Here is a 26,444-nt window from a genome sequence, read left to right as displayed (position 1 = left end):
TGGTATCATCCTCCCTGGTAAGATCCGACCATAAAGCAGTCACTTTCAAAGTTACCATCTCTCCTGACCCCCTCTAGCTAGGGTCAAACAAAAAAACTTCTGCAAAGCTGATTACAACCTCCTGAGGGATAGTGTAAACAGCTTCACAGCCCCATCTTCCAATGTAGGAACTGACACCAATGTCCAAATCTACACTGAAGTACTATACGAGCATTTATATAGATGCATGGAATCAGAAATACCTGACAGGACAACATCATCATCAGAGTAAACCTGTCTAGTGGACATCTGTAACAAATAAACTATATAACAAAAGGAAAAAATTGCTGTCCAGGACCAAGAATGAGCTGGTGCCCAATTGGAAGCAATCTCTCCTTAGCCTGAACAAGCAAATAAGAGCACTAGTGAAATCCTCTAAAGTCAACTTCGAGTTCAAATTGGCCACATCTACTAGAGACAGTCATAAGGCCTTCTTCACATATGTCCACAATATCAAAGGAAGTACCCAGATGTGTTCAAAACTGGTGGTCAAGGACACCACATACACAAATACTGTAGATATAGCCAATCTACTGGTCAACAGATTCAGCAAAACCTTCTCCCCTCTCCCCCCATCAGTAAATCAGGACATCCCCAGTACCTGTCCTATACCCCTTATCTCTAGGGAACAATTCATCACTGCCCTCGAAAAAGGCAAAAAAATCAGCCTCCATGGGACCGGATAACATCCCAGGCTGCATCCTACATGAACTCAGGCATGAACTTGCAGCCCCATTAGGCACCCTATTCAACCAAAGCCTGAGTACTGGCTTAGTCCCAGCCGAGTTGAGGACAACCACTGTCATCCCTTTACACAAAGGTGGAGCATCCACCAATCCAGGAAATTATAGACCCATCAGCCTAACTAGCCTGATCTGCAAGGCCATGGAATGGATTATCATGGACCTCATTAACAGGGACATTGGCAAATTCCAAACACTCGACCCCACAGAGTTTGGCTTTGTCAAGGGAAGGTCATATCTGTTAAATCTGGTTGACTTCTTTGAGACAGTCACCAAAGCCATGGACAAGGGGAAGACAGTGCACTCCACCTAACTTGACCTGACCAAAGCCTTCAACACTATTCCCCACTTGGGCATAGTAGATAAACTCTCTCAACTAGGCATCGATCCATATGTTACCAGATGGGTAGCAAACTGGGTCACTGATAGAACCCACCTTGTGGCTTCTGTTATTCGGGATATACTTCTCTGAGGTGCAGGTCTAAACCAGTGGGCTATGGCTGACCAAATTTGCAGATGACTGCAAGCTGGGCACAGTCATCAATTCCCCAAGTGATGTGGACGTCCTCCAAGAGAGTCTCACCCAAACAAATGACTGGTGCCAGAAACATGGCCTCAAGCTGAATGCCAAAATATGCATCATTATCCCCTTTGGGGAGAGTGATGACTCCACATATTGTCACATTAATAACAACGTCCTAAGTACACAATCAGTAGTGAGAGATTTGGGCACCCAAGTTAATAGCCACCTGATTTTTGACCACCATGTTCCTTCCATTATACGGAAAGCTTTCTACATGGCCCACCTCATAAGTAAGGGTATCTCCTCCAGGGACAAAGAGGTCAGAAAATCCCTGTATTCTTCCCTTATAAGGCCAGTTATTGAGTACAATGCCTCCTTCAACATGTACCTTGCAAAGCACATGCAGCAGATGGAGAGACCACAGAAGCTCCTCACCAGGAGAATCCAGGGCCTCAAACACCTACCCGACACACTAAAAGCCCTGTCCATCTATTCAGTTTTATACAGACTCCTCAGAGGTGACTTCTGTCTGGCATACAAAGCAATCTCGGATCCCGCCTTGATGGGACTGCTGCATATTCGCAAGTTAAGCTCCACTTAAGAAACCCGTACGTGCTACCTCAACCTAGTCTGTGATATCAATAGGACTTGTTGGCGGGACAGATTTGTGTCTCAGAGACTCCCCCATCTGTGGAATAGACTCCCACTCCACATCACGCAGAGTACCTCATTATCCCTTTTTAAGCACAACCTGGATAACTGGATGGGAAACAGAAAATACACTCCTGGGATTCCACCTGTGTCCCTGCTGGACAGGGTATCTGGGTGCTGACTTGTCTAAACATGGGCTAAACTCTTGGCTAGGCTTATAAGGGCCTTAAGGACAATAGCCTAGTAACCTCCTATGAGCCTATGAAATATGTGGCTAAAATAAAGTATTATGGCACCCATGCTTATATTCCAAAATTTGCTTTGTACTACCCTTGTAATTAACCTGCTATTTGCAGCTTCCTAGCCAGTCAGTGATACATTTGATAAGATTAACCTAACTGTATGAATTTACACAAATTGGACAACAAATATTTTGGCCTTTTGTTACTAGGATTATCTTTAATATACTTACCTATGTTGATGGGTTTAACCATGGCAGTTTTCCAATTGATAGGAAAAAAGGCATTCTTTAAAACTGGCATTGAAATCTGTTTTGAAGGCAATGCAGTGTGCTCCCTGAGTGTTTTAGATCTCTGTTTGTAATACCCACACTTCTAGTAACTTTGATAAAGTATGTTTTTTCCAAAGATCCAGAATGCCCTTGAGAGAGAAGTAGAAGTTTTAATATGTCATCTGTCTTATTTGTTATTACACCTCATAGTAACTTTTATTAAGTTTCTGCTAGACTATCTCTGAAAAAGGCAGCAATCTTGGTCCTTTCTGTATATGTTGTGACCTAATGCTTCATCAGCTGTAGGACACAAGTTATCATAATGGTTAAGGTCTAGGCTTGTAATGCATAAAGTACTAAGTTTGATCCTGACCTCTGGCCAATGCCTCTATGGGGTTTGCATTTTCTCCCTATGTCTCTGTGGGGTTTCTATTACCTTCTTAAAACATGCAGAGTGTTTTCACTGCAAACTCTTCCAGGAATGGAGCTGTGGGTGGCAGAACAGTCTCTAGCTAGTGACCTATATGGGGTACAGTTGCATAGACTAACTGCTTTAGGCATCAGCTGTGGTGCACAGTCCTAGACAGAATACAGATCAATGACTGCACACCATGTTAGGGTTAACCACTCACTGGTGTAAACATTTAGTCTAGGTGATTTGGTCACGTTGTTAGAAATGCTAGTAGTACTATTTTGTCAGGCTATAACATTTTATTTGTAAACTGTTTCAAACAGATCTGTTTAAGTCAGAGGTTTATAGGTGCATACTGGGACATCTGCCCTGAAGGGGCCAATAATCTGAAGTTAGGTTGAGGACCCACCCTACTCCAACCTATGATGATGTCCCTTGCTAACTGTGAAAGGGTATAGGTGCCCCTATAGGTCATTGTGTACCTGCATAAATCCCAGCAGTCCTTGGTCAATAAACTACTGGCCGGCTGGTGTCCAATTCCTCAGCCTGCATTACCTGGGTTAGCTCTGTTGAGCGAAAGCTGGACGTAAAACTAATCAACCTGCCAGACATGAACTAAGAATTGCTGGATTCAATGTAGGTTCACTGAAAAGAGTAGCTTCTAAGCGGATGACACATTTATTTATTTTACATTAATTTACCAGGAAAGTCTGACTGGACAGCATTTGCCCATTTTCAGCAGAGGCCAGGGAGAAAAGCTCCACATAGTACATCTTCATCTAAAATCATTCAAATACAAAAAACATTTTGATACAGAATGCATGCGACACAATAACAAAAGCAAGGTAGTTTCTAAAGTTCTGTACAGGAATATTCACATGGTCCTTTAGAGGAGCATTTAAACAATAGTAAAAGCAAAACCAGCTAGTTTCTATAGTTCTGTACAAAATATAGTCTTTTTTGAAGAACATTTAAACAACACACAGAAAGTAAAATACAGGTTGATAATGTAAGATTATGATACACTTTGAGACATCAGATATGTTGCTACAGAAGTTTATTGTGCAAAGCACCATTTGTGGTTATCAAAGAGAAAGGATTGTGTACTTGTTAGGTTAGTCATGATGGCAAAAAGGAGGCTGGACATCCTCTGTATCCAGGAGACAATTTGGAAGGGCAGTACAGTAAAGCCACTTGGCTAGGGATCCAGAGTCTTCTACTCAGGGGAGGACAGACTGAAATAGTGTGTGAAATGTGGTGAGGGAGAGGCTTCAGAAGATAGTAAGGGATGTCTTCAGAGTTAGTGATGGACTCGTGGCAATCAGACTCCAGTGTGAGGACAAGGTAGTTTTCATAATCCCATCCTATGACCCACAGCAGGGGTGTGATAGTAAGGAAAAGAGAGTTTCAAGCAGCAGTTGCAGGGCCTACCAGATAAAGCAGGACAACATGAATTGGTGTTGATAATGGGTGACCTGAATGCATATATTGGGACAGAGAGAACAGGATAGCAGGAATGTCTAAGTTGACAAGGTTGGGACAACAGAAATAAGGAAGGACAGGGCATTCCAGACTTAAGTCTTGCAAACGGCTTGATGCTGGCCAACAGATGGTTCAGCGAGAGAAACAGGCACAAGATCACATATAAGAGTGGCCAAAATGCAACTTAGGTAGAATTCCTCCTAGTAAGCAAAGGGCACTGGGATAGTACTTGCAAAATCATCCCCAGTGAAACAGTCGACCCACAGCATAAACTACTATTTGCCACAATGAGATGAAAGCAGAGGTCAGAGAAGGCTATAAGGTCAGCACAGAGACTAGATTGAAGACCTGGAAGTTGGCTAGAGAGAAAACACAAGAGTTCAGAAAATTATTCAGGGTTCTAGCACTTCAGAAGGATAAGCAAATAGGTGGAGTTGAAGAAGAATGGTAGCCCTCAAAACAGCATGTACAAGGACTATAGAACAGATACGCTTCTGAGCCAGATATGGAAGCAAGATACATAAGGAAAGGTGGTGGCTGATTGTATAAGGCCAGGAAGCTATTAAAAGAAAGAAGGGGTGCAGAAAAAAGTGCAGGATGGAAAAAAAACAGGCCAGGCTAACAAGAAATACTGTTTGGCCAACAAAAAGGCTAAGAGAAGAGTTGCATTAACAAAGAACAAGGCATCCCAGGCACTCTACCAGCTTCTGGAAAGTTAATCAGTAGATACCACAAGGAAACTCTATCAAGTTGCACAGCAAAGCCAGAAAGATAAAAACAGTCAGACACCTTTCATAAGGGATGCCAGTAACAACATGCTCACAAGTCCACAGGAATTCAAAGGCAAATGGAAAGAGTACTTCCAGCAGCTTGTGAACAAAGAGAAGCTCACAGAACTTGTACTACCTCAGTCTTTGCCTATGATAAAAGAAAAAGAGGAGCCCACCCTCAAAGAAGTAAGACCGGCACTAAGGAAAATGAGGTCAGGGAAAGCAGCAGGCTCAGAGAAGTTTACAGCAGATATAATCAAGATGTTGGGTGAGACAGGGGAGAAATGGCTCCTGAGTTTACTCAGAAATATAGAAAGAAAGAAGTATACCAGATGACTGGAGGATAAGCATACTAGTGCCAATGTACAAAATCAGTGGGTCATCACAACTGTGGGCAGTACAGATGCATCAAACCCCTGTCACATTCCATGAAAGTGCTGGACATGGTAATTGCTAAATGAATACAGAGTGTAATAGAAGTTACGATGGGATATGAGCAGCCCAGACTCAGATCAGGATGCCGCACTACTGACTTGACATTTGCAGGGAGATGGATAGTTGAGGAGAAGCAAGAGATGTGGAAAGATAGCAACTGGGCATTCTTGGATCTAGTACAAACATATGGCAACGTCCCAAAAAAGGGGATTGGGGCAGTTCTGTGGTGTTTTAAAGTTCCAGAAACACTGGTAGAATTACTGCAAGCTATGTACATGAATTCAATAACTCAAGTACGAACAATGTTTGAACTCACAGAGGGGTTTGCAGTAGGGAAGGATGTGCATCTTGGTTTGGTTGTGATCTCACTGTTGTTTGTACTGGTGGTGCACTACATTAGCAAACAGGTTTGAGGGGACAGATCAACAAAGTTTTTGTATGCAGATGACGTGGCATTACAGGCAGACTCTTAGGAAGAACTTCAGAAAATGATAGTTGAATAGAATGCAAAACTGAAGGCATGTAGGGTGAAATTCTGTAAAGACAGCTATACAGCATCAAATGGGGGAAATTAGAAGAAGAGAACTGAGATTGAGGGGAAAATGTTGGAACAGGTTAAAAGTTTCTATTATATGGGAGGGTTGGTTGAGGGGAACAGAAGTCCAAATGAGGAGGTCAAAGCTAGAATAAGAGGTGCTGCAGCCAAATGGCACAGTGTCAGGTGTAATTAATGACAGAAGAGTGTCAAAGAACCTGAAAAGTAAGGTGTACAAAACTGTGGTGCGACTGGTACTACTGTATGGTAGAGAAACCTGGACAGTAAAGGCAGAGCATTTGAGGAAGTTAGAAGTGATGAAGATGAAGTGCCCAAGAGGGGTAGGTAGTAAGATGTACACAATGGAACAAATGAAGAAATGAAAACAACAAAGCAGAAGCCAAAGTAGCTCCGATTTCCAAGCGCTGGAAAATCAAAGAGATCAGATTGTGGTGGTTCAGTCTCATGTGCAGAAAAACAGAAGACAATCTGGTGACGATAATTTGGTTAGACAAGGAAAAGGCAAGAGGAAATGAAGGAATCTGGCAAAGAAATGGATAGATTGTGTGAGACAAGACCTGCAACATTCAGGCATGACTGTCAGAGAAGGTAGGAAAGTGGCACTGAATTGAGAGAGATGGTGACATTTGACATGACACCCCAGTCCTGATATAGAAAATAGGAAAAAGGGAGTTGATGATGACGATAATGAGTTCATCGGTTGTACGTCCGTCGTCTACCTTTCCTTAGATAAGTTTTTCCCTGTATTGCTTGCCATCTTTTACTAACCCAAGTTTAATATTTCTGTCCAGATAAATTAAACAAATTGTACTGAGTTGAAGATCATGAGATACAAACCCTCTGACAAGGCCTCTTAGAAAAAGATGGCCCTTAGTGGAGGGAAAGTGTTGCTAGAATGACAAGGAGTTTGTGGAGATCTGTTGGAAGTTGTGTTACACTAACTACAGTCCCCATTGGAATTCTAACACATACAACTGTTGGGCATAAAAGGATGGTATGGAGTAGGGGTGGGCAAGGATTTATGCTGTTACTTCAAGCCTTAAAATGTAATGTGCCATAGAAGACATATTGTGATGAATCCTGGGCTGCCCTTGCTTTGTCCAAGTGTGTCCAGGTATAATTAATTAATTAATTAATTAATTAATTAATATTTACCACTGTAAACTTAAGGCTTAACATATTTACACACTGGAAAGATACATCAAAGTACACAAGACTTAAAATGTTGTCAGTATTTTTCCATTCAATTTTTTAATGGTCCAACTTTACACAAATTTGAATACTCACATAACGGGAAATATACTTCAATAAACTTCCTTTTATGTTTCATCTTGTGGTGGTCCTATCTTGCTTTCTACTGATAATGGGGAATATATTAAAGAATTGAAGAATGGCATATAAATGTATTATATGTGTAATGGGTCCTCATTTCCAAAACTTCTCAGATATTATGTGAATATTTTCAAAGTGCCTAGTTTACTTCCAAAATGTAACATTTATATCAAGTAATTATTTTGGCAATAAAGAATGCAGTGGGCTTGCACATGCATACATTTGCTTACTGCCTTGGGGAGCAGAAACACTGTAGTCCCCAGAAATCTGACTTTGTATGTCCTAAGTCACACATTTGTTAAGCTCCAGTGATTCTTGATAGGAAATTACTTGACTGTGATGCTGTGTGCAGGCAGGTAAGTCTATAAGAGGTTCATAAAGACGGGTCCTGCACTTTCCATGGTCTACACATTTGTAAAAGCAGACAATGGATTAGAGTATGCACTATATGGGACAATATACCTTGGGACCAGTGTATGTCCAGTTGTCCATCCTGTGGTCATACAAGATTCACCCACTCTTGGTATGGCATACATCCATTCTGACTCAGGCGGATTTGGCCATAAGACATCATCCTTGTATTTTGGAGAGGATTTGTGAGAAACACATTGCAAGGCTGACATTAGATATAGAGATATATGCAGTGGTACAAATGGTAAGCTTCTCAGTGGATGTATTTTGGGGGGGCATATGTAATTCTCATGCAGGTGTAGCAGGACAGAGTAGCTGACTGTCTAAATGTTTCCACTGTCATATCACATGGTAGTGTAAGCCATTGGTTTACCCATGGTTATGGCTGTGCTTTATGAAGAAGACTGTTTACCATGATAAGGCTATATACTTTCTACATCACTAAGAATCTTCACTGTGTGTCTTTAGATACTGTTCAAAATATATCCTTTTGACCTAGATACAAATGTCTGGTGTGTGTGTGTGTGTGTGTGTGTGTGTGTGTGTGTGTGTGTGTGTGTGTGTGTGTGTGTGTGTGTGTGTGTGTGTGTATGTGTGTGTGTGTGTGTGTGTGTGTGTGTGTGTGTGTGTGTGTGTGTGTGTGTGTGTGTGTGTGTGTATATGCATGTGTGTGTAGTCCCTAAACAGTTGGCATATATTTGGGAAAGAAATGGCATAAGGCCCCTGGGTATTAGACAATTGTAGCAGTAGATGCCATTTGTAACATTCAAATGGGATGCCTGCATAGCCCAACTTGATGGTGTCCTGCTGTCCGTCCATGTCCAGTTGGGGAGGTTGGTTCATGGACTAAGGATATATTTTATCACAACAGCACATAACACCCCTGCCATAGGCAGCAAGTCCAGGTGCTGTCAATGCCATTTTTATGTGCATTGTCTTGCAGAAAGTACGTGCAAGGAATGCAGTAGTATTATGACATCAAAGGCAGTTTAGTGGTTAGACAGGTGTTTAATGGTGATGCTCTTCTGCAGATATAGCAAGACACAGTTCACACTCACTGTACATCTTATTCTAATGAAGGGATCTGGTGTTGTGATCCCTCCTCTCAATGTTGTCATTGTGCTGGTGGTACGGAGTTTGTTTGTACTACTGTGCTGATGTGCATAGTACTGAGGTGCTGTATGTGGTACGGAGTGTGTTTGTACTACTGTGATGTGCATGGTACTGCAGTTGCTGTATGCTGGGGCATGGAGTGTGCTTGTACTACTGTGCTGATGTGCATGGTACTGCAGTTGCTGTATGCTGGTGGCATGGAGTGTGTTTGTACTACTGTACTGATGTGCATGGTACTGGGGTTGCTGTATGCTGGTGGAATGGAGTGTGTTTGTACTCCTGTGTTGATACACATGATACTGGGGGTTGCTGCATGCTGGTGGTATGGAGTGTGTTTGTACTACTGTGCTGATGTGCATGGTACTGGGGTTGCTGTACGCTGGTGGCATGGAGTGTGTCTGTACTACTGTGTTGATACACATGATACTGGGGTTGCGTATGCTGGTGGTATGGAGTGTGTTTGTACTACTGTGCTGATGTGCATGGTACTGAGGTTTCTGTGTGCTGGTGGTATGGAGTGTGTTTGTATTACTGTGCTGATGTGCATGGTACTGGGGTTGCGTATGCTGGTGGTATGGAGTGTGTTTGTACTATTGTGCTGATGTGCATGGTACTGGGGTTGCTGTATGCTGGTGGTATGGAGCGTGTTTGTACTACTGTGCTGATGTGCATGGTACTGTGGTTGCTGTATGCTGGTGGTATGGAGTGTGTTTGTACTACTGTGCTGATGTGCATGGTACTGGGGTTGCTGTATGCTGGTGATATGGAGTGTGTTTGTACTACTGTGCTGATGTGCATGGTACTGGGGTTGCTGTATGCTGGTGGTATGGAGTGTGTTTGCATTACTGTGCTGATGTGCATGGTACTGGGGTTGCGTATGCTGGTGGTATGGAGTGTGTTTGTACTACTGTGCTGATGTGCATGGTACTGGGGTTGCTGTATGCTGGTGGTATGGAGTGTGTTTGTACTACTGTGCTGATGTGCATGGTACTGTGGTTGCTGTATGCTGGTGGTATGGAGTGTGTTTTTACTACTGTGCTGATGTGCATGGTTCTGGGGTTGCTGTTTGTAGAATTTTAGGTCTGCTTTAAGACTCTAGTAATTTTTCATACATTAAAAGTTAGTGCTCAAGTCATGTTCTGTGTTGCTGAGCAATACATTAGCATTGTAAGCTCATTATGTTATTTTATTTATTTATTTATTTATTTTGTAGTTTTTTTGTAGTTAGCCCACATTTCTTCTACTGGCAATCCTTACATTAAATATGTTTCATTTATGAACCATGGCAGATGCGTCCGCACTTTATTTACACTGCTACTCTGTATGTGGACTCAGGTGTAGTAAATCTTATTCTGCACTTTACAATGCTGTGGGAAGTATGTTGGCTCTGGTGTGTTTCTGTTATGTATACCAGCATGATGCATTAAGTTCAGTCTTTGTGAATACCACTCTCTAATATACAATAACCAACCTCTGGATTATATAAGATCTACCTTATACTTCCTTGACAAAACTACATTTTTGTCCTGGTGTCACAAGCTCTTAGACATTGAGTAATATTTATATTAGTCTGTATCTGCATTATTAAATCTTTCTAATGTGTGAACCGAGATGAAACCTTCTGCAATACTTGTATATTACCTGCTAATGCATAATTTATAGCCAGATTCTTGTACAATGGTGTAGTGCTATGTAAGGGAACCACCAAACTGAGTCATTCAAATTTAAGATAAAAAAAGAACAAGAGTGGGAGTAATGGAGTGTAAATCGCAAAATAGTCTATAATAGCCATCACTCAATGTGACATTCTACAGCAAACTACAATAGTCGTCCAAATGAAATAATGGCTAAAAATAACATTGATAAACATTATAAACACTAGTAGCAAATAAGTAAAAGAAAATGATAAATAATTGTAATGTAATAAAAGTAATGCAGACATATGCATACAATTCCTGCAGAGCTCACAACTTCAATGAATGACTCATGATAATGAAATATAAAAGCAGTACTTATACATTCAGGCCCTTGGAGAAGGAAATGTAATGCCAGATACATGCCAGAAGACACTGATGAATAAAGACATGCTGCTATAATATAACACTATGCAGACATATTGATGGTATCCACTTTTGTTTAAGTACCAACAGTACATATAAGGAAATAACTTCAGATAAATGGTGGAAATGGATAAGATTGCCAGCCATGCTCATGAGACAGTGGCAGACTCTGTACCACAAACCCAAAGCAACATCATCATGAACAGCATACTCAAGACTAGCATGAACCAGTGGAAGTGAGTTCAATAGGTGAACGAATGTGAAATAGGCAGATATAATGTAAAGTGGGTGGGATGCAGCTCCCAAAATAAAGTTGCACATGCCAAGCACTTTGTTGCCATTATGTTGCCTAATTTCAAATGACATTACATCCAGTGATGTGTGTGGCCATCTAAAACATGTGAAATCAGATGCCCAAGCATACAACAACCATATAAGGCATCATCTGGAAGGAGAGTAATTTAGTAACAGTATAATACATCATAACAACTCAATGCCTTAACCTCTGACATAAGCAGTGAACACCTTACAACAAGCAAAACAATAATAGTGCAGTCTGTCCAAGTCCATATAATACATCACAAATGTGTATGCATTAAACATTGAGTAATGCACAGTCAAATTCCTAAGTAATATATGTCACAACAAGAAGATGTCCACAGCATGCAATAAGACATACACACAGCAAATGTCAGTCCACTGGTTATGATACATTCAAAGTATGGCCACTGAGTGTCATATACTTCCAGAGGCATTGCTGTACTGCCTGAGATCAACACCAGAACATGACACAGTCCATTTCAAATATTCAAGGAGATGACATAGATAGGTGATAATCTAAGTGTTGCAAGATCACATATAAAATGTGTGGACAATTTATGGAAGGTTAATAACATTAAAGCTTTGGCTGCAATATCCCCTAAGGTGCAACCACATTATGGAACATGGACATGTAGAAAATTGCATGAAAAGCATCATGCATGGACTCTGTTAACAGTGACAACCATATGCTGGTATTAGTACTCAGCTAAAAAGCAGTAATATCCTAAACGGGCAGTACCTCAAAGGTGTATATCCCCAAATCCCAGTGTAATGCATATATACACCTTGTATAAGAATAAATATTAATGTGTCACACAGTGACTTCTCTATGGAGGTGAACACTTACATGAGTCACTGCAGTGATTTCACATTATACTGATCTGAGTTCCATCGGCAGCTTTTTTGTACAACCCAATGCCGACATCGTTATCAAAGGCAAATGGGATACAGGACACAAAGGAACATGATAAGAAACCTAAACAAGGGATGTGAAAAATCATTGACTATGCAGGATGTACTTGTCATAGTCTGTGATGGCCACAAACTGTGCCACCATGCTTAGTATCATGAACATAGCTAGTTTTATGCTAGACTGTTACGATCAATCCATTGTGAATGTATGTATAAAGTACACATTCATAGATGTTACCCCAAAAAAACAAGAACTAAACACTGCTATACAAATTGTCTATATTCAGAATATTTAGCTTTAGAAGGGGACACAGGGGCAGAATAGCAACAATACAATCATAAGTGGTAGAAATGGGTTAAAAGAGGAAAGTGTAAAACATGTGCCCTAAAAATACATTCATTACAATAATGGAAAAAAAAATATGGAGAAAAAGTACATGCAGGTGGGCCAGCATTTTTTCCCCAGGACAGATCACATTTTCTCATAACGAATGCAGCAGTGTATTAGAAGGGTGGGATCCAAGCAGCAGGGACATGAGTAATAAATATGGTACACAGAGATGGTGGTTGGAATTCACAGACAAGTGACCACAGGTAACTGTTATGTTAACATGGTACTGATGGTGATGAGCATGGCTTGGGAGGTACATACAGAGGCAAAGATAAGACAGGTGAGGCTGGGGAGGAATGCACAGCATACAGAAGTATCCACAATAGGTAAGGAGTATTGTAACACATGGTAGGGCAGATGTTTGCAACTACTTAACCATGGGTACTGTGAGGATGAGCCGGGGAACTTGCTCCTTAAACAGATGTTCCTCTGGCACACTCAATCTCTCCACATAACAAATGGGATCCATCATCAGATGTACCATGTATGGGGCCATGAAATTGGTCTTGTGGCCCTGCAGAAGATGGGGCCATGCACAATGGCCTTGTAGATCTGCAGAAGACAAGGGAACACATTTAGATTCAGGGACTGTGCCTTTCATGGCTACCACAACTGATCTTTCAGTGTTGTGAGTTTCAGGTGTTAGTGTCCTAGCATCCTGTTTTTACTCAGCTGTAGGGGCTGAGCTCCCTTACAAGGCTTTCGTGATGTTGGAAAAGAATTCCAGCACTTAGAGCTTCCAGCAGCAGCTGACCAATCTCACATGCGTCTCCTGCAGAAAGGAAAACAGATATGAAATACGCAATTGATACAGCAGTATCTTCCTGGACACTATAGTATAAAAAGATAATGCTTACATAAGGCAGAAAATGCATTCCCACTTCTATCAGAAGCCAGTCTCTGCAAGATGGTATAGAATGCTCAATTTTTACTTTGCCTTTCTTCTACATCTGCAGGCAATATGTCTTTTTACAAACCCAACTTGGTATTCTCAGTGAAACAACTATACAAAAATACTCCCCAGATTTGAAACAATGTTATTGAACTTAAACTTAAAACTTAAAACTTAAACTTAAAAAAATAATAAAAAACAAAGCTGTCTATTCAAATACATTTCTTAAACTTAGTTACTTCAGTCCTCAATGATGTGTGATAAAAGTTAAATTTTATGAGGAACAGATCAAAAACATGTAGCAAAAATCTGGACATCCTGCAAAAATCTGTGCAGTTGAGATGTATGCTGAGGCTCTTTTTCAACTAAGATCTGGTTGTATGAAGTGAATATAAACACAATATTTATAAATTTAAGCAACATTCACACATGAATACACACATGTACAGTAAAGCATGTTAGTACAAAATGCACAAACATCAAACACTCACCAACAAATTAATTGTTTTGATTGCCTAAGGAACAAAACAACATCTCATCATATAAATATTAAACTGAACTGTAAACTGAACCTGAAGGAACTCTCCTGCTAAAAATCAAATGTTGCAAATGTTGTAATTGCAAAAGAGAAGGGATTATTCATTTAGCTTCCTGCACAAATTGTGACTGTTTTTCCATAGGGGAAAACAGTCAGTAAACTGTGAATTAGTGAACATGTCCAGGCAATTAGAAAACATGATGTCACCAATGCCTTAGCTAAACATAGCAAGGTATGTGCAGATTTTCGTAAATTCATGTTTTTAGTGAGTGAAAAGGTAGATACTAATAAGTTTCTTGGTAGTTATAGCAATTTTCTTGAAAAACAAGAATTGACATGGCAAGTGTTTTTAAGGGCAGATCACCCTCTTTTGTTTTTTTCCCGGTTAGGGGTCGCCAGAGAGGAACTCCGGTCTGCTAATGATTGGCAGTGGATTTTTATGGTGCCGAGTTGCCAGCACGATGCTCAGCCTTCAAAGAAGGTGCACCCATTCATGCATGCACCTACCTGCGTGTCTTTAAACGTCACTTGACTGTGGGGAGGACATGCAGACTCCACACAGAAGGCGCTCCAGCCGAGAATCGAATGGGAGAACCTCTTGCTGTCAGGCGACAATGCTAACCGCTGCACCTCTGCGGCCTTCATAGGGTAGATCACCCTCTGTGGCTTAATAAGACTATTTCTGTGAAATGTTTGGTAAAATATAAGATTTTTTGAATTTTTATGCATTCAAGTCCTAAAGAAATGCCTTTATTATTGTATTGTTTAAAGTTTTAGCGCATATATCTTTAAATTGAAGAGCTTAGTGAGGGGTTTAAAGTTTTACAAGGGTTTGATTGGACGAAACATTCATAATGTCATGATAGGTTTTATAGTCATATGTTTTTATGAGTTCATATGTTTTCTGATGAATTTCTCAAATTAAAAAGAATGGAAGTGCTTAAAGCAATTTTTTAGTGGCCTACTGCATTTTTACTGAGTTGAATTCTCCTGTCGGCTCAGAAGTGTGGCTAAGGGTTTTGGCATTTTAAATATCAAATGTCCAGTTCTAAACAGCTTTGAAAGAATGTAAGGAATTCCATACTGAATAAGCCACCTGTATTTGTTTAGGCAGAGTTAGGTAATAGTCATTGTGTAATCATTCAGATTTGGTTACAGGGCCAGCAGTTTCCATAAGTTAAACACATTTTTCAAGTAACTTTATGCAGTCCAAGCATGCTCTGCTTGGAGGATTATTTCTTCATTATGGTATCTGTTTTCTTTTGTATAGATTTTGCATTTTTTTCTATTTTTGCTTACATTTGTTTCAGTTTATAGTATCTGTTTATAATTTGTCGTGCCTTTTTTCAGCACGCATGTTGATGATTTACTTAGTATTTTTATCACGCTTTTATGTTATTACATTGTATATGCCTTACTCACTTTGCTGCTCTGAGGTTTAACCTTATTTCTTTTGCAGACTACTACATGGAATAGTGCTGGAAGTCATTTTAAAGATCAGATTTGGTTAACCTGGTTAGTGGTTTTCAGATATAATTGCAATAATATTAATGCTGCAGTTGCTGATGGATCAATCTTTAGTACAGCAGTAACACTGAATATATAATTCTAGGGTTTACTATAATTTGTGTGAATGACATTCTGAATGTCGTGCACAAAATGAAAAGTGTATTGGATAGTCGAACACACTTATGCGAACGCAGTAGTGCATTGGCATAAGTGTGTTCGACTATATGTATGGTGATCGCTGTACAGTGGGGATCAGAAATTCATCCATATTCCTACTGTAGTGCGATCTTGGAGTTGGAATATATTAGTAGCAGGGTGTGTGTGTCTGGGGGGGGGTGCTTTCCCCCCTGCAAAAACATGACATGTCGTATAGGAGTTTGATTTACATTAGCTCCTATACGGCTATCACGTGACATTTTTGGCGACAATGTCGACTCAAATGTGTTGATCATTTGGGGCAACATTGTGTATGTTCGAAATGTGTGGTTTCAGTTTAACCTTTCGTTATTTTGAACGGCAAATGCTTGCTGTTCAAAATAACAATAGTAAACCTAATTCTAGATATATTACATTTAAAATTATTATAATTAGCTTTAAAAATGGTTATTTTCGATATATTTGTAAAAGGATAACTATTAAACAATTTCTGTTATTTTGCTTTCTTACTTCAATAGTCTAAGTGGAGCACACCTACTTCTTTACCTTGATTCTCTTAGCCTTACAACTCTTTTTGCAGGTTTGTTACTCATTACCAAAATTAGAATATGACTGCCTTACTCTAATTAAAACAACATTGCTATTTGTAAAACAAAAATTCCCATTGGCTAATAGACTACCTTGTTTCCAAACTGTTGCAACTGGAGTTATTTCCCTTCCTAGCTGGCTGCTTAAATCCAGATTCTATAGTTATCAGTTTTGATAACGTTTCATCTCCAGACCTTCATTCCAAACACCACGAACAAAACTAAATATCCTACAACATAACTTTCCTTTCATTGTCCCAAACTTTGGAAAAAAAAAATTCCCACCAGATCAGTCATACACAACATTCAGATCAGAAATTAAAAAAAAAAAAACTCATAAAACACATAAAGTGTACTTGCTTCCATCCCCCAAATAATACTTTACCATTGCTTTCTCAAACCCCAATACAATTTGTCATTAATAAAGCTATAATAAATAGCATTCTTCATAGCCAGTAATATCCTTTTCCTTAACCCCCCCCCTCCTTTCTCAACATCATTATTTTTTTCTTTTGTTATAAATTGTCTTATTGTGAGCTCTGTATATAGTTTAGTTTTAGAAGTAGTGTTTTTGACCACCTCCTTGCAGTACATTATTCTATTTTGTGCTCCATGCATGTATAGGATAGTAGTATCCCCTAACTAGGAATATACTACTAAGTAGAATTCTTTGAGTCTGATTGTACTAGATGATAACATTGTTTTGTGAAATTAACTTACTGCTGGGATTTGTTTCCTTGACTCTGTGATTATAGAGAGTGCACTGCTTGTTTATTGAGCTTGCTGCTATGATTGGTCCCTTAGCTCTATGATTTTACTGAGAGACTGCACCATTAGGTGAAGCTTCTTAAAATGTATTTCCTGTTCTGTATGTATTGGATATCTTCTTTTGACAAAAGTTCAAAAAAAGCCCAAGCACTGAATACACAATAAATCCAAGAAAAAAACAGAATCAAGCAGTCATTTCCAACACAAAGGCTCTAAAAGTCTACATTTATTTAAAAAAATATTGTAAAACTTGTCAAAAAACAAATGAACTATTCAACATAACATTGAATGGTTGAACGCTTTCGTCTTAATGAATTGACATCATCAGAGCCATCAGTCAAAGTCACACAGACCTATAAATAAAATTTTTCACTCACAAATCCTTTAAAAACAAACAATGGTAGCTGTTGTATGTAAAAAAGACACATCAACCAATATACTTCATTAATTGTAAGTATAAACTTCTAAAAAAATGAGCTTAAAAACTTATAAAAATACTTTACCCACCATTGGAGAATTGAATCACAGTCTCCCACATGGCAGGTGGAAATAATCATCACTGTACTAACTTTGCAACACACTCAAACACCAAGAATAGCAAGTAATAGTTAGATTTTGAACTTCCTTGCTCGTTTCTTAAGTTTACTGTGTAATGAAACATTTTCATTCAGGTGTGGTGGATGTGTAGCATCCAGCTTGAGCTGCCAAGCAGTTCCCTGTTCAGCAGTTTGTTACGCCAATCGCCCACATAGGCTAAAGCATCCATCTGCTTGATAACTGAAAAGGCAAAACCAGTAAAATCAACACAGGTCCCAGAATGTTTGGCAAGAGCACTCTTGCTATCAGCATGTTGAATACTAAATACATGTTGGTAGATTCTTTTAGTCAAAGCATTATCTGTTTTGCGTATGTAAAACATGGAGCATCTGACACAGCGTGCAAAATACACTACTCTCTCTCTCAGATAAACAATAGAATCTACCATCTTTACCCTCCTGACTGAGTGTCTGAAAAATTGGATCATTATAATCAGTCTCAATGAACTAGCATTGCTAACATCTACCACATTTCCTGGTGATGTTTGTAAATGCATCTATAGTGGTAATGGGCGGCCACGGTGGTGCAGCGGTTAGCATTGCCACCTCACAGCAAGAGGTTCTCCGGTTCGATCCTCGGCTGGAGTGCCTTCTGTGCGGAGTCTGCATGTCCTCTCTGTGGTCGTGTGGGTTTCCTCCGGATGCTCCGGTTTTGTCCCACATCCCAAAGACATGCTGTAGGTGGATTGGACACACTAAATTGACCCTAGGCGTGAGTGTGTGCATGTGTGTGTCTTCTGTGGAAGGTTGGGCACTGGGCTAGCAACTCGACACCGTAAAACTCCACTGCCAATCATGAGCGGATGGTGATCCGCTCTGGCAACCCCTAACCGGGAAAAGCCAAAAGAAGAAGTGGTAATGAGAGGCTTCTGCAGTAAATTCTTGATATCAAATTTGTTTCTGCATGTATAAGTAGGTATTATACTGCTCAATTTCCTAGTGTCATCGTGGCACTGAAAAATGTCCCAGTTCTTCCAAATAATGACTTCTATCTTTGACATCAACGGTGTAATGTAACACTGTATTATGACTAGAATCTTGAGACACACTGTAGCCACTGTCAAATTCCTGGCCACCACAAAGACTGTATTTTATAATAGGGGCATAGATGTCTTTCCTCTTTTCCCATGTCTCATGATGAAGCTTGTTCAACAAATCAATAGGATATCCACATTCCTTAAATATTTTTTTAAGAAAAAAATCAAACTCTCTTAGACATTCGTTGTCATCGAACGTCAGTCTAGAAATTCTAATGAATTGACTCTTCACGATCCCTTTCTTTTCCACCAAAAAGAACTATGTAGTTGCACACTTAATTTTTTTTTAATGTTGGACACTTAATTTTTTTAATTGTTAGCTGTTTTCCTTTAATTTTCTAAGCTCAGGCAGAACAGTAGCACAGCCCATAGTTTTGCTGCCTGACAGTGTTTGGCTTTCTAGTCTGGCCCACAGCTGGGGGTGCCTTCTTTGTAAAGTCTGTATAGTACTTACGTTGACACATAAAATAGCTTTCCACTAAAGCTCACTTAATCAAAAACAAACAGCTGAAAATTATATTAATTAACATACATTGTATAAACAACACAAGCATTGACAATTAGCATTGTTTTACTCCTCCAGTTGCAGATACTTCTGTAAACATTTACAATAATGCTCATAACAGACTGATGCAACTCATTAAAAATGATTGCATAACAGGGTGGTCTTAAGTACAACAGAAAGTAAAAGTAAAACATATTAAATTATCAAGTACATCATATAACACAGATTAACATATGGGCTTTGGTCCACACCCCCATACCACCATGGATGACTTCATCTCCACATCTTCTAGCTTCAGTATGTTGCTACTATGGATACACAACAGTGACAAAACTAAGTAACATAACACATCTCTAGCTTTTGTAACAAAAAGCAGACTAAACAGAAAACTGACCAACAGATATTTTAAATTAAAATGCATTCTATAACTCTAATCAATAGAAGTGACTGATGAATAACACTAACCCTCAGCAAAATTGTTCTAGCTCTGTCCACCGAGAGTTTTATCCATGTACTTCAACTCCATTGCATGTCTTAAAAACATGATAAAGTTCTCTGTATGTAAAAGTATTATGTGAGAGTGAGTGAGTGAGTGAGTGAGTGAGTGAGTGAGTGAGTGAGTGAGTGAGTGAGTGATGAGTGAGAGACTTCATCCTGTGTTGACATGTTCAGGATTAGTGTTCTCCATATCTCTGAATTGGATTAAATGGGTAATTTGACAGAGAATAAATGCTTGAATGTTTCAAGCCTTTTCCTTAATTTAGTTCCCTATTATCAGAGGATTATACTCACCATAGTATTCTCCTTTGGGGGGGGGGGGCAAGTGACCATCAGCTGTCTTTCACAGACCACTGTCATGTTTTACCTGGTTTAAGCCTTCTAGTAATGCACTTGTTATAATACTTTTTTCATCTTTATAGCCTCTGTGTTGTAGCTCTATCCATTGTCAGTTGTCTCTTCATTGGCTAATAGCAGTTCCTTTGCAGCATGTCATGTTGATATGGTTTCATTAAGACCAGTATGTAAAATTGTCTAGCCCTGACATCGACAGTGATTTTTCAGGAAGTGTGTTTTTTGAGAATTGACTCCCCCTTTTCTCTATAGAAACTTCAACCTTGTAATTAGAGTTATAAGATAATGGTGGCGGGGGGGGGGGGGGGCTGACTTGCGGTCGCTAAGTATTGTACCTAAAACATTATGTGTAAATTTACATGGATTACTGGATTTACTATTGAAATTTTGAATCAGCTTTGGTCGAACCATTTAAAATGTTGACCTGAAATGCTTAATTCGAAATTCCGAAAAGTAAACCAAAGTGAAAATTAATACATTGACCACAGTAGTTTGATGGATTTGACATAACAGGAAGTGATGTCACTCACCTCCTGCTATGCACATTAAAGTACCATTGAACTCAGTCAACGGTATGTTAATTCTACTATTTTGCAGGGGGGCTACACCCACTGTGACCCCACACCCTTTGCACATTAAATATGCCAACTCCGAGATCGCACTACAGTGAGGAAATACGCTAATTGCCTGTTCCTCACTGAAGCACAACCTCCCTGTACAATGTTGAACCCAAATTATTGACCTACACTACCCATTCACTGTAGTGTAGTCGATCGATTTTGGGTTGACATTCTGCTTTTTTTTATAGTAAACCGATTACTGTTGTATGTGTGTTTGTGTGTGTGTGTGTGTGTGTGTGTGTGTGTGTGTGTGTGTGTGTGTGTGTGTGTGTGTGTGTGTGTGTGTGTGTGTGTAGCTACAGTGTCCAGTGAAGTGCAATGATGGAATCTGATGTAGAAGAGTCAGTAAGAAGGGACATGATAAATCAGTCTTTCAGTTTTTCAATATCTTTACCTTATTGGTGTTCCTGTGTTGTTTTCACTACAGCTGATTTTTATGTATCATAAATTTAACCCCCTCAACCTGTAGAATGATGTCAGCTGACCTTTTAAATTTATCACCTTTGTTGTGATGCACTCCTAACATCCTATGCCTACAAGGCTTACCCCCCAAAACAGAGGAATTGCTACCATAATATTTATTTATTTTATTTATATCCAGTTTGATGACCGGGGAAGTCCACTGGGTCAAGCAGAGCCCATTTTCAGTGCAGGCCCGAGGAAAAAAGCTCCAAAAGAAATTAACAGAATATAACATGAGTATAGTATGGAATATACAGTATACAAAAGCATATACAATTTAAAATACAAATACAAAATCAGGGAGTATACATTTAAAAACACAAATGTTAAAATATAGATAAAGTCAAAAGTAATACAGAGAATATAGTTTAAAGTACAAGTCATAAAGTGTTTATACAAGTTTAGTGTTTTTTCTAGCTATAATGTTAGTGATCAGAGGTGATAGTAGATGAGATTGAAGGGAGGTTTGAAAGAGACGGAAGTGTAATTTAGGTGGGAAGTGAGCAAGGACAGTCCCAGTGTGAGTTAAGGTAAAAGTGGGGGAGGAATTTGAAATTAGAGTGGTTGTGAGTACAGCGGAGGTAGGGGGGAAGAGAATTCCATAGTTTAGCTAAGGAGTGTGATAGAAGTAATTGGCCAGGAGGGCATAGGGGTTTATAGATTTTAAGGAGGTTTTGGTTTTTAGATCTAAGAGTACGACTGGGGAGGTAAGGGGTTAAGTTAGATGAAAGAGAGGGTCAGATGGAGGGTAGGAATGAGTCTGCGAGCAGTGGTGAGGTGCATGAATTTCATGTAATTAGGAAGCTCAAGGCAGTTTAGGGAGTGGAGGGAATGGCAGTGATGGGTGGAGTATTTGGATCCTGTCGCAGATTTACACACTTTGTTATAGCAGGCTTCCAGTTTGTTTTTTAGGCTACACTGGAGATGAGTAGGTAGAGGGGCACCATACATAAGAGAGGGGAGCAGGTAGAAGGAGGCTAGAGTATGTCTGGTAGAAGCAATTAGTCAGTGACTGCGAGTAGTTTGGTGTCTGGTACAATTTCGATTAGAGTGTTATTGTGGCTTTTTATTTTAAAGGAGCTTTTGTCTATGGTGACATTTCTTGAAGGAGAGAATATCATGATTTTTGTTTTGTTAGCAATGAGAGCGAGATGGTTGCTTAGCATCCAGGTTTCGGTATTGGAGAAGGCTGGCTGGGTTTTTTTGAAGGAGTTCAGAGGGAGAGTTTGCTGTATAGATGATTGTGGAATCATCAACATACTGGATCAGTGTAGCATTATCCATGGATTTATGAAAGTTATTAAAGAAAATATTGAAAGGTAAGGGGCTGAGAATAGAGCCTTGGGGAATGCCGGAGGGATTGTTGAGAAAGGATGAAGTGGAACTTTTCCATTTAACAGCTTGTTGTCTTTTGGATAGATAGCTTGTAAACCAGGCTATGAAAGAAGGAGATAAACTGAGGGAGGAAAGTTGAGATAAGAGTAGAGGATTTCAGATAGTGTCAAAGGCTTTGGAGAGATCTAAGTAAAGGGTGGGTATGATGTTTCCAGAGTTGCGAGCATGATTAATGGTGTCAAGGGAGGACAGAAGAGCAGTGGTAGTGTTGTGTCCAGGCCTGAAACCATGTTGTGTTGGGGTAAGAAGATGACTGTGTGTTAGGTATGGCAAGAGATGGTGATGAATGTACCTTTCAAGGATTTTAGAAAGAGGTGAGAGAATAGCTACAGGATGGACGTTAGTAATGTCTGTGTTTGCCGCCTTTGTGGAGAGAGGTGACAAAAGCTTCCTTATAGAGTGAGGGGACATAGGCTTCTTGGATGGACCTGTTGATAAGAATGGAAATGGGGAGGGCAATGCTGTCTGCAGCTATCTTAAGGAAGGATGGAGACAGATTATCAGGAGTGTAGGAGCAAGGCTTTAGTTTAAGGAGGAGTTTTTAATATGCTGGTGGAGATAGGTTTAAGACTGAAAGGTGGGGTGTTACAGGGAAAAGCAGTGGATGGGGGACTATGAGAGGTAGACAAAATGGGGAAAGTTTGCCATTAGTTTGGCTATGCAGGCAACAAAAAAGGTGTTGAAATTAGATGTACTTTCATGGTCTGAGGAGTTTGGGTTAGGGCATGGATTGTCTTTTCTACCATGGTTTAGAAGGGAGGAAATGCAATTCCAGAACTTTTTGGGGTTAGAATTATGCTCTGATTGGAGTTTTGAGTAAGAAGTATTATAGTCTTTAGTTATTAGTTTCTTCACTGAGTTGTGGAGTTGTTTAAATTCAGTTAGAGAGCTTGTTAATTTATTTTTTTTGGTACTGCTTCCAGCATTTGTCTCTGAGGTGCATTAGTTTTCTGGTTTCTTTAGATAGCCAGGGAACATTTTTGGCTTTTATTCTGTTTGTTCTAAGAGGGGCTAGGTTGTTTAGTAAGTATAGGAAGGTTTTGTTGAACTAATTAGCTCCACTGTCCAGATGCAGAGTCTTTAAGGGGCCAAATTCATTTTTTCAGACAGTCAGAAAACGACTGTGGATTGACATTGGTGAGATTACAAGTTTGAATGTACTGATGTCATATTTGGACAGAAGAGGCACACCAGAGAGCATAGGCAGGTAGGTGGTCGCTAAGGGGATCAGGTATAATTCTGCTGTTTGAGATTAGGTTGGTAAAGATGGCTCCTCCAATCTAGTGTAGTGCCAGAGGAGCCATCTTTACCAGATCTGGTAGGGTAGTTTAGTAGCTGGGAGAAGTTAAGGAGATTAATTGTTTGGCTCGGAGATTGTGAGGAGATGGTGGCCCATTTCATGTTTACATCGGCAAGGATGAATGTTTCCTTTTTGATGTTGGAATAGAACCATGAGAGGATGTCTTCAAAGATGGAGATGTTATCACCAGAGGGAATGTAGATGGCAGCTATACATAAAGATGTTGTTGATTTTTAGGAAGGCTATGGGCACTCATAAAATTGTCTAAGGCCAGCTTCGAGAGAAAAATTGCACAGGACACTAAGGATAATCACAAGGCTCTCTTTAGTTATGTTAGGAACCTGGGTGGTAATTACCAGATATGCTCAGAGTTAGTCCAAAATGACAAAAAAATACACTGAACCCACAGACATTGCCAACATCCTAGCTGACAGGTTCAGCGCAAACTTCCCCCCCCCCCTCCCCACCAAAAGGGCAAATATCTATCCCAGCAGAGTGCTTCCCCCCTGACATCTCAGATGCTCAGGTAAGAGCCGCCCTCTCCAAAGCAAAAAACACAGCATCAATGGGACCAGACGGTGTCCCGGGCTGCGTCCTACATGAACTCCAAGAAAAGCTAAACCCAAACATAAAACTACTGTTCAATCTCAGTCTTACTACAGGATATGTGCCCAAAGAGTGGCGTACAGCAACAGTGGTCCCTCTCCATAAAGGTGGTGCCTCAACGGATCCTGGAAACTATCGCCCCATAAGCCTGACTAGCTTGGTCTGCAAAGCTATGGAAAGGATCATCATGGACCTCATAAATAAAGATATTGGGGACTTACAGACACTGGATCCTACCCTGTTTGGCTTTGTTAAGGGCAGATCCTGCCTCTTAAACCTGGTTGATTTCTTTGAAACAGTCACCAAGGCCATTGACGAGGGGAAGGTGGTCCACACAGCCTACCTGGACCTCGCAAAAGCCTTCGATACAATACCCCACTCGGGCATTATAGATAAGCTCACCAGCTTAAATATAAACCCCTATGTCACTAGATGGATTGCAAACTGGCTCAAGGACAGAACCCACATGGTTAGAATTGCTGGAGCCATGTCAGACTCCAAACCAGTTACAAGTGGTGTCCCACAAGGCTCAATCCTGGGACCTCTCTTGTTCAGTATATATTTCTCGGAGGTACAGGCCAACACGGAAGGACTGTGGCTGACCAAGTTCACAGATGACTGTAAACTGGGCGCCATAATCGACTCTCCAGCTGACACAAGCATCCTCCAAAAGGGCCTCATAGAAACAGACAACTGGTGCCAGAGCCATGGCCTCAAGCTAAATGCCAAAAAGTGTATAGTCATACTCTTTGGCTAAAACAAAGTGCCCACAAATTACCACATAGGTGGTAATCCATTAAGTACAGAAGAAGTAATTAGGGACCTGGGGATCCAAGTTGATAGTAATCTCTCATTTGACAACCACGTGGCCAAAGTGGTTAGAAAAACATTTTATATAGCCCACCTAATCATTAAGGGATTCACATCTAGATCAGGGGAGGTCATTGCGCCTCTTTACTCATCCCTCATCAGGCCTATAATTGAGTACAATGCCCCTTTTGGGATGTACCTTACCAGATACCTGCAGCAACTGGAAAGACCCCAAAAGTACCTCACCAAGAGGATCAAAGGGCTCAAACAGATGCCATATGCTGCCTGGTTAAAGAAACTCCCTCTCTACTCAGTGGCATACCGCCTGTTCAGAGGCGATCTGTGCCTGACATATAAAGCCATGTCTAGCCCGGAATTAATGGACATGCTGCACCTCAGAAAATCCAAATCCCATCGAGCTACGCGCTCGAGAGACTTGAACCTCAGCACTAAAATAAATAGGACATGCTGGAGAGACAGATTCATAACCCAGAGGCTCCCTTCACTCTGGAATAAAATCCCAGTCCAGGTTAGGTAGAGTCCCTCATTGACTCTCTTCAAGAGGAATCTTGATGAGTGAATGGGAGATCGTAGGTTTACCCCGGGTATCACTTCTGTGTCACTGTTAGACAGAGGCACAGTATACTAACCTCGAAAAAGGGCATAGCAAAATAAATTTAAAATGGGTGGCAAAAGCCAAACACATTCTGGCTAGGCTTATAAATGCCCTAGGGCAGATAGCCTAGTATGAACCTATGAACCTATGAACCTATGGATAGTTCAGCAGGAGAGAATTTAGGAATGGGGTTAGTGTACAGAATGACTGTTAGACAAGAAGAGTAAATTATGGCTACCTTCCTCCTTTCTCATTAGGTCTGAGATTCCATATGATTTGGCAGTCAAGGGGAAGAATTTAAGTATCTCTGATATGAGGTTTGAGACAAGTTTCTGAGACAGTTAATATGTCGGGATGGTTATGTGACAGCCAGGCATGTAACTTGGGTATTTTATTACAAATACTTTGGGTATTGGTTGTAGCTAGGTGGATGGTTTTGAGGGAGGATGATTGTGGTGATGTAGAGGAACAGATGTTGGAGGAGACAGTGGGACCAGGATTGGGATGGATGTCACCAGAAATAGAGAGAGAGC

Source organism: Protopterus annectens, chromosome 9.part0, assembly GCF_019279795.1.
Source record: "Protopterus annectens isolate FY-2018-M chromosome 9.part0, PAN1.0, whole genome shotgun sequence".
In the NCBI taxonomy this organism is placed as follows: domain Eukaryota; kingdom Metazoa; phylum Chordata; order Ceratodontiformes; family Protopteridae; genus Protopterus; species Protopterus annectens.
This window is presented reverse-complemented; position numbering follows the sequence as displayed.